The following is a 7,601-nucleotide window of genomic DNA, read 5'->3' on the forward strand; positions in this document are numbered from 1 at the left end:
AGAACTTTTTGATCTTTAGGGAAGCCGTGAGGGCTCTGTTATACAAATGAGAAACAAACCATGGAGCCTGGTTACTTTTGACAAAGGCTGTACATGCACAAAACCCGTGAGTCTAACATATAGTCGTAACATTTAGTGCGAAGAACTCCGCACTGCAAAATTCAATCGCATTTCAAAGTTTCCCACTATACCAGGCTACTAAATGATTTCAGAACTCTTTGCTGCCATGAAAAGAGGTAGCACTTGCTTTTTCAATCAGTTTTATTCCTTTCCAGAGATTTTTCTTCCTTCGAACTACGCTGTGAGTTCCCTAGTATTATGGCCTTGCAACACAACTAGCTTATCTTGCGGCGTCATGAGGACGGAGTATTTCTTAAATTTTAGTATTTCTAGTACATAGGCACTAATCTCATGGGTGCCAATCACGAGCAAAATCGTCTGCTGTCTGTTCCGTTGTTTGTCTGCAGCTAGCTGAGCATGAACGCTCCGTCCCGCAGCACAAATCAGTGCTTTGGCACTGATTCAAATGCACTAATTCAACTTCTGCTGAGCCGAATCATCGACTCAAGCAAATACTAGCTTCTGGAGATCTCACAGGTCTCTTATGGCCAACCTTTGGACCGTAGAGGTTTCATTGTGTTATTTATTTAATTATTTATTTATTTATTTATCATCATACCCACAGCGCCATTGTCTGGCATTACAGGGGGGGGGGGGGGGGTTGAAAAAAGTACACAAATGCTACCTCATGCAGGTGGTTACAAAAAAAAGATAACAATGAGATAGAAAGAACACGGAATTATTATAAATGAAAGATGTCACAGCATGGAAGAAAATGAATCATTTGATGATATAGACACAACTTCCTCGGGCAGCTTGTTCCATTCCGAAACCGTTTTGGGGAAAAAAGACATTTTAAAAAGGTCAGTCCGGCCTCTGTATTCTTTAACTTTAAGTGGGTGATCTCTTCGTAAAGACACGTAATCAGGGTTGCCTATATATTTGGTTCTGTCTATTCCAGTTATAGAACAAAATATATTATGAAATAATTTTAAACACAGAACTTTCCTACGTTTTTGAAGGGAGTCCCATCCCAAAGATTTTATCGCGGTCTTTACACTAAAATATGGCCCATAGTTATGAAAACAAAACGAACGGCCAAATTCTGAACTCTTTCTAGCTTTTGAACTTCAAGAAAGGATTTCGGATCCCAGACTGTGCAAGCATACTCAAGTATGTTTCTAACATTTGTATTATACAGCAGTTCTTTAGTCTTTAAAAGGAAAAGTTTAGCATTACGTCGCAGGAAGCCTAAAACACGATCAACTTGGGCAGTAACGAAATCCACGTGACGATGCCAAGACATTGAACTTGTTAAATATACATCAAGATATTTAAATTCCAACACTGAAAGCAGTCTGCTATTATTTATGTTATAAGTGAAGGTATGGGGAACCTTCTTTTTAGTCAAACACATATGTACAGATTTTTGTAAGTTAATATGCATTCCCCAGTTCTCACACCACTGGGCCACTTTACACAAATCCTGTTGTAATGTATCGCAGTCACTTTGATCGTTAATAATCCTATACAATACACAATCGTCAATACACAATACACAAGTGATAACAAGGCAAATCACAAATACCCGCTCTGTTGTACATAGAAAGTCATCTTAAATTTCCTTCGGCGCAAGGTGCCGACTAATAATAAAAGTACACCTTGCGGCGTGCAACTAATTTTCAAGGGTTTCTTGGCCGAAACGCAGACCATACATTTAGTTGAACATGTGATCGAGCAAAAATATACGAATGTTTTGTTGTCATTTTAGTCTATTTTGTTTTTTTTCATAAATTTTTTATGTTATCCCTTCACGCCGCTTCTTTGTTCTCGCCCCAGTGAGAAACAAATTTTTTTCATCTCATCGTAGTTCACTCAACCCAAGAAGGCCGGAATCTTACGAAGTGCAAGGTAAGCGGGCGAGGAGGTTGGAAAAGCGCACCTGATATCTCGTAACGCAGAGCCTGAGAAACGACAGGTGGTTGTCGCGCCTTCGAAGCTCCTGCACCGTGCAGCTGGCGTTACGAAACGTTTTGCAACCTGTTTTTTAAGCTCAGATATCCACGTATGAAACCTGCAGTATTCTTCTAACGTAACTGAGATTTTCCAACGTACCACTCAAATCATTTCCCTCCATCGATTCAATCCCTCACTCAACACTCTCTTTATCCCACTTAAGAGGCAAATGTCGAAATTTTGGATCGCTTTACGTTGGTCTGACTCACCTGACAGGCTATTACTTCAGAAGAAACGACAACATGACCGCCAGGCGAACTCACCACTCCAGCAGCCACCGGACTTCAATTACGAATACGCGATATGGGATTGAAAAGAGAGTAATCTATCCTCTAGCACACTGCCTTTTATAAAAGTGAGCACACTAGAGGGCAGCTTACCCTGTTTTTACTCCTTTGTGCTTCATCATCATCATCATCATCAGCCTGACTACACCCACTGCAGGGCAAACGCCTCTCCCATGTCTCTCCAATTAACCCGGTCCTTTGCTAGTTGCCGCCACTGTATCCCCGCAAACTTCTTAATCTCATCCGCCCACCTAACTTTCTGCCGTCCCCTGCTACGTTTGCTTTCTCTTGGAATCCACTCCGTTACCCTCAAGGACCAGCGGTGCTAAAGTGCACCATGTCAGGAGTCCCTCTCGCTGCTTCACACGTTCGCCACCAAGAACGGACATCTTTTGAGTAGTGCCTAGGATAGTCATAGACTTGAAATTCCCTCCAGCTTAGAGAGTCCTCTCTACACAGTGGACTACAGAAGCAAATATAGCTTGAGGCCTGAAAGAATTTCAGACTGAGTACAAATCCTTGTGATTAATGTGAGCACGTCAAGCATGTCGCCAGTTCCTTTGTGCCGTGTACCTAGGCAGAAGACGAAAAATGAAACGCCAACTTCATTCTGCACAGCCTCCTTCGCCGACAGTTTCCAAGAAAGGCTGAACTGAACGAACCCTACTCAACAGGTTCAAAATTCAAGGTCTTCTCGTAGAGGTTGTGGGCAATTCCTCTGCGCGGGGACGCACAGGCAGTCACTCGAGGCAGGACTTTGTACAAACGGTTTATTCTCACATCAGGGGGGCCGGTCGTCGTCGTGGCAGCTGGGCAGGTGGTCCTTTGGCAGGGCTGGTCCAAGAGCGAGAGCGCGCGAGCCTTCCCGGTCGCGCCTTATTAAGGCTTTCTCCTAGCCTCGCTCCCCCCACCCCACCACTCGGGAAGAAGGGGTCCGAGGCTACCCGCGGTGAGCGGCGCGAGATTTGACCTGCCCGCGAGCAGACCCTACATCTCCCCCCCCCCTCAAACGTCCATCCCAGGGTCCGCCAGTAGGCGTTCGATGACCTCCGGGTCCGGGTCCATAGAGTCGTCGCAGGGGGGAGGGGTGCTCGCCGGGAGGCCGCTCACCGCTAGCTGGATGGGCTCCTCACGAGCCGCCTGGGGGAGCGAGGCGCCTGGCTCCACTGGGGGCCCTGCCGGCAGCGCCCTCCAAAGCTCCTCGGCCGCCGGGGACAGCAGGTCTGGGCGGCTGGACTGGAGGATGCGGAGGGCCAACTCCTCCGGGCTGACCCTCTGCAGTGGCACAGCGGGGAAAGGTGCTGCAGTCGCCGTTATGCCAGGTATGCAACGCACCGGCCTCATGGCGGAGCCGGTGCACGACAAGTGTGCCGCAGAGCCAGCACAGGCCGGCCCGCTCCTCGTCGTTTTACAAGCGGCCGATGGCTCCTGGACGCCTGGGTTGCGGCTGCTCGGCGGCCGAAGCGCCGGCTGGGTGCTGAGGGGTGCCTTGCGCTTGATGATCCCTGGCGCCCTTGCGTTGGCCTGCACCACTGGGAGGTGCTCTCTAGTGGTTAGGCACGTGGTTTGGCTGGCGGTGGGGGCCACCGCGGCCGTGGAACCTGCGCCACTCGCGCGGCTCCTGCCGCCAGCCGGGTGGCGCGCCTTGATGGCGGCCACCGTTCGACGGTGGTCTGCCTTGCCTTCTGGAGTCCGAGCCACGGGCGTCGGTCCGCTGGAGCTTCCTAGAAGACATGCTGAGAGGGCGAGAGCACTGCGAGTGATAATTGATCGAGAGACACGGGTGCTACCTGGTCCTCAGGTTGTAGCGTCGGTTGCGAACCGCACCGCTACCTGCTCGTCCTCCCGGGGGTGAGATCGCCGCATCGCGCTGATTTTCCACCGCTTCGCAGCCATCGTCCTTGCGAAGGTGGAAAGCCTTCAAATCAGCGACATGCACCGGACCGGCGGTTTCGCCGTTTGTCAACAACCGCAACTGGTAGGTGAGCGGCGTAGTCCGTGCCGTAACTTCGTACGGCCCAGCCCACTTGTGCGCTAGCGACGCGGCGAAACCGCGCGCTGCGTTACTAAGTGGGTGCGTTCTCTTGAGTACTAAATCGCCCGTGTTGAAAACGACGTGACGGCGACCTTTGTTGTACTGATCCGCCTGCTCCATGCGCGCGACATCGAGGTTTTCGCGGGCTGCTCGCTGCGATGCCTCCAGGCGCTCCCGGAGCCTTGCCTCGTACTGCGAAAGCGGAGGGGGCGCAGGCCCCGCCGCGTCGAGTAGGGCATTCTCTAGCGGAAAAGCGATCTCTCTCCCAAAATTCAAGTAAGCGGGTGTAATACCCACTGACCTGTTCACGGTTGTCCTTGTAGCGAACGCCAGTTCGGACAGCCACGCGTCCCAATCTCTGTGCTGCTCGGTCGTCGCGACCAGCATGCTCTTCAGATTTCGATTCACCCGCTCGGTTATGTTGCTCTGAGCGTGGTAGGGACTCGTTCTCCTGTGGCGGATTTGAAGCGCCCGACAAGAGTCTACAAAGACTTTGCTTGTGAAATACGAAGCATTGTCTGTAATCAGGTCGGAAGGGAAACCGAAACGAGTGAAAGTCTCCAACAGTTTTTCCCAAATTCGTTCCGACACAAGCTTCCTAAGGGGGAAAACCTCAACCCACTTGGAATAGTGGTCCGTTATTACCAGGATGAATTGGTTTCCGCGCGCGGACCGAGGGAGGGGTCCCATGATATCGCACGCGACCACTTGCCACGGGTAGTTGCTAACTACCGCCTTCATCATGCCAGCGGGCTTGCCCGCCCGAGGCTTGGCTACCTGGCATACCGGGCAGGTACGGGTGTATCCCAGCACATCCTTTCTCATGCCTCGCCAGGTCGCGACACGGCATAACTTGTCGTAAGTCTTACTGCCGCTGCCATGGCCTGCCAGCGCTGAGTCATGAAAGTACTGCAGGAACCGTTTCCGCAACCTTTTCGGGACCCCGACTCGGAAAGGGGATGCTATCGCCTCTTCCTCGTCAAGTTGGGGAATGTAGCGGAGCAGCAAACCATCATCGCCCAGCAGATACGCGTCGTACTTGCCCTCAGCGTTCCCGGTGCAAGCTGCGCTGCTCGCAAGCTCCTTCAGCACCCGCTGGCAAAGACCGTCTGCTTTCTGGGCCTCGATCAGCTCTTCTCTACTGACCGCTACTCCCCAAAACAGATTTCTTTCTGCCTCGCTCCTAGGCAGGCGAGCGGTCGCCGCCACGAGCTGCTGTGTTTCCCTTCCGTCACAGCACCGTTCGTGACCTTTGTCCGTCTCCTTTCTCTCCAAACCGGGCGCGACACTCCCGTCCGCCCTCTCCTCCTCTCCAACAGCGGTGACGCCTTTTTTACAAAGCTGGGCTGCGCCTCTGAAGCGCTTCCGCCAGCATTCCATGGTGCGCGCGATAAAGCATCGGCCACCTTGTTCAAGCTGCCCCGGCGGTACTCGATGGCGTACGCGTAACGTTGCAACGTCAGCGCCCATCTCGCGAGTCTGCCTGCGGGGTTCTTGAGCCTCTTTACCAAGACAATGCCTGATGATCTGTCTGCACGGTGAAGACCGCTCCGTCTAGGTACATGTCGAACTTCGACAATGCGAACATGATCGCCAGGCATTCCTTTTCGGTCACGGAGTAATTCCGCTCCGCCGATGTGAGCGTGCGACTAGCGAACGCGACAGGGCGCAGTTTGCCCTCGTGTTCCTGCAACAAAACAGCTCCAACACCGTAGTCACTAGCGTCTGTCTGCAAGACAAACTGCTTGTTCAGGTCGGGGAGGCGCAGACTAGCGGTATTCGCTATCGCGCGAGCCAAGGCAACAAATGCGTCACTCTGTTCCTTGCCCCAGACCCACTTCGAGCCTTTACGCAACAGCAGGTTCAGCGGCCTTGCAAGCTCCGAACAGCGCGGGATGAATTGCCTGTAGAACGCAACCATCCCCAAAAACCTCTGCAAGCTTTTCACATCCATGGGGAGGGGGAAGTTCAGAATTGCCTGCAGTTTGTCATCATTCGGTCTCAGTGTGCCATCATCCACGACAAAGCCCAAGAGGTTCACTCTCTTCGATGCCAACTGCACTTTCTTTGGATTGATGGTTAGACCGGCACGTCTCATTCTATCGAGAACGGAATTCAGGTGAATGAGGTGCTCCTCGAACGACTGTGAGAATATCACAACGTCGTCGAGGTACGCCATGGCGTAGTTGAACCTTGCATCGCCCAGCACGATGTCCATCAGTCGCATGAACGTGCTCGGGGCGTTAGACAAACCAAACGGGAGTCGAGTAAATTCGAAGAGCCCGCGGTGGCAGGTGAATGCGGTTTTCTCAATGTCACCTTCGGACACCTCAATCTGCAGGTACCCTCTGCTTGCATCTAGGACTGTGAAGAACCTCGCGTTCCCTAACGCGTACATCACAGCCTCGATCGACTGAAAAGGGTACGCAACCGTAGGCGTCAGTGAGTTGAGCTTACGATAATCAACACACAGCCTGACCGATCCATCTTTCTTCGGCGCTAGAACCACTGGTGACGCCCAGGGACTTTGTGAGGGTCTCACCGCACCGGTATCAATCATCTCGTCAAGGGCACAGTCGAGAAGCTGCCTCTTATGCGCACTTAACGGCCTCGGGTTACACCTGAAATGGCGCGTATCACCCGTCTGAATCTCGTGCTGAAGCAGGTCGGTTCTGCCCGGTTTCTCCGTGAAGCAATCCGAAAACGGGAGTAAAGTTTCCGCGAGCCTTCGGCGCTGACTACTGGGTCCTGAGAAAGACGCGATAATTGCTTCTAACGGGCCACCGTCTCTCAGCATCTCGAGGGAGCTCACCTGCCTTTCTGTCGCACAGGTGTGGACACCCACCTTTTGTGCAGGACAGCCGGGCAAGGATGCGCTTTCGAAGGGAATGAGGGGGGCGAGCTGGCTGTAACGATAGCCATTCTCCCCCATGTCGAGCACAATGCCTTCGCTCGAGAGAAAATCCCTTCCCAGAATTACTGGTATCGACAAGCCAGGCAGATAGACGAAGCGATGTCTCCGCTTTCTGCCGTCAAAGCGCATAGTAAGACGCACTGCTCCCTTTGCCTTTGCCGCCCCAGCTGCTAAGCTTAACGGGGTTTGGGCCGGTCTGACACGGATATTACCTATCCGGCAGGCCTCGTACACCTCGTCACCGACCAGTGACAGCGTTGAGCACGTGTCTACGAGTGCAGAGTAGCAT

The 7,601-nt window shown here is 52.3% G+C and overlaps 1 protein-coding gene across 1 annotated transcript in view; it reads right to left on the reverse strand.

Annotated features, from left to right (window-relative positions):
- The window catches only part of LOC149343810 (uncharacterized), a 59,751-nt gene extending 56,550 nt beyond the window's left edge, over window positions 1-3,201 (reverse strand). The window contains exon 1 of the mRNA XM_089542501.1: window positions 3,144-3,201. The gene's annotated coding sequence lies outside the window, so the exon portion shown is untranslated. The remainder of the gene's footprint in view (window positions 1-3,143) is intronic.
- Between the last annotated feature and the right edge of the window lie 4,400 nt (window positions 3,202-7,601).

This window comes from Amblyomma mixtum, chromosome 5, assembly GCF_055824585.1.
Source record: "Amblyomma mixtum isolate Tamu chromosome 5, ASM5582458v1, whole genome shotgun sequence".
Taxonomy (NCBI): Eukaryota; Metazoa; Arthropoda; class Arachnida; order Ixodida; family Ixodidae; genus Amblyomma; species Amblyomma mixtum.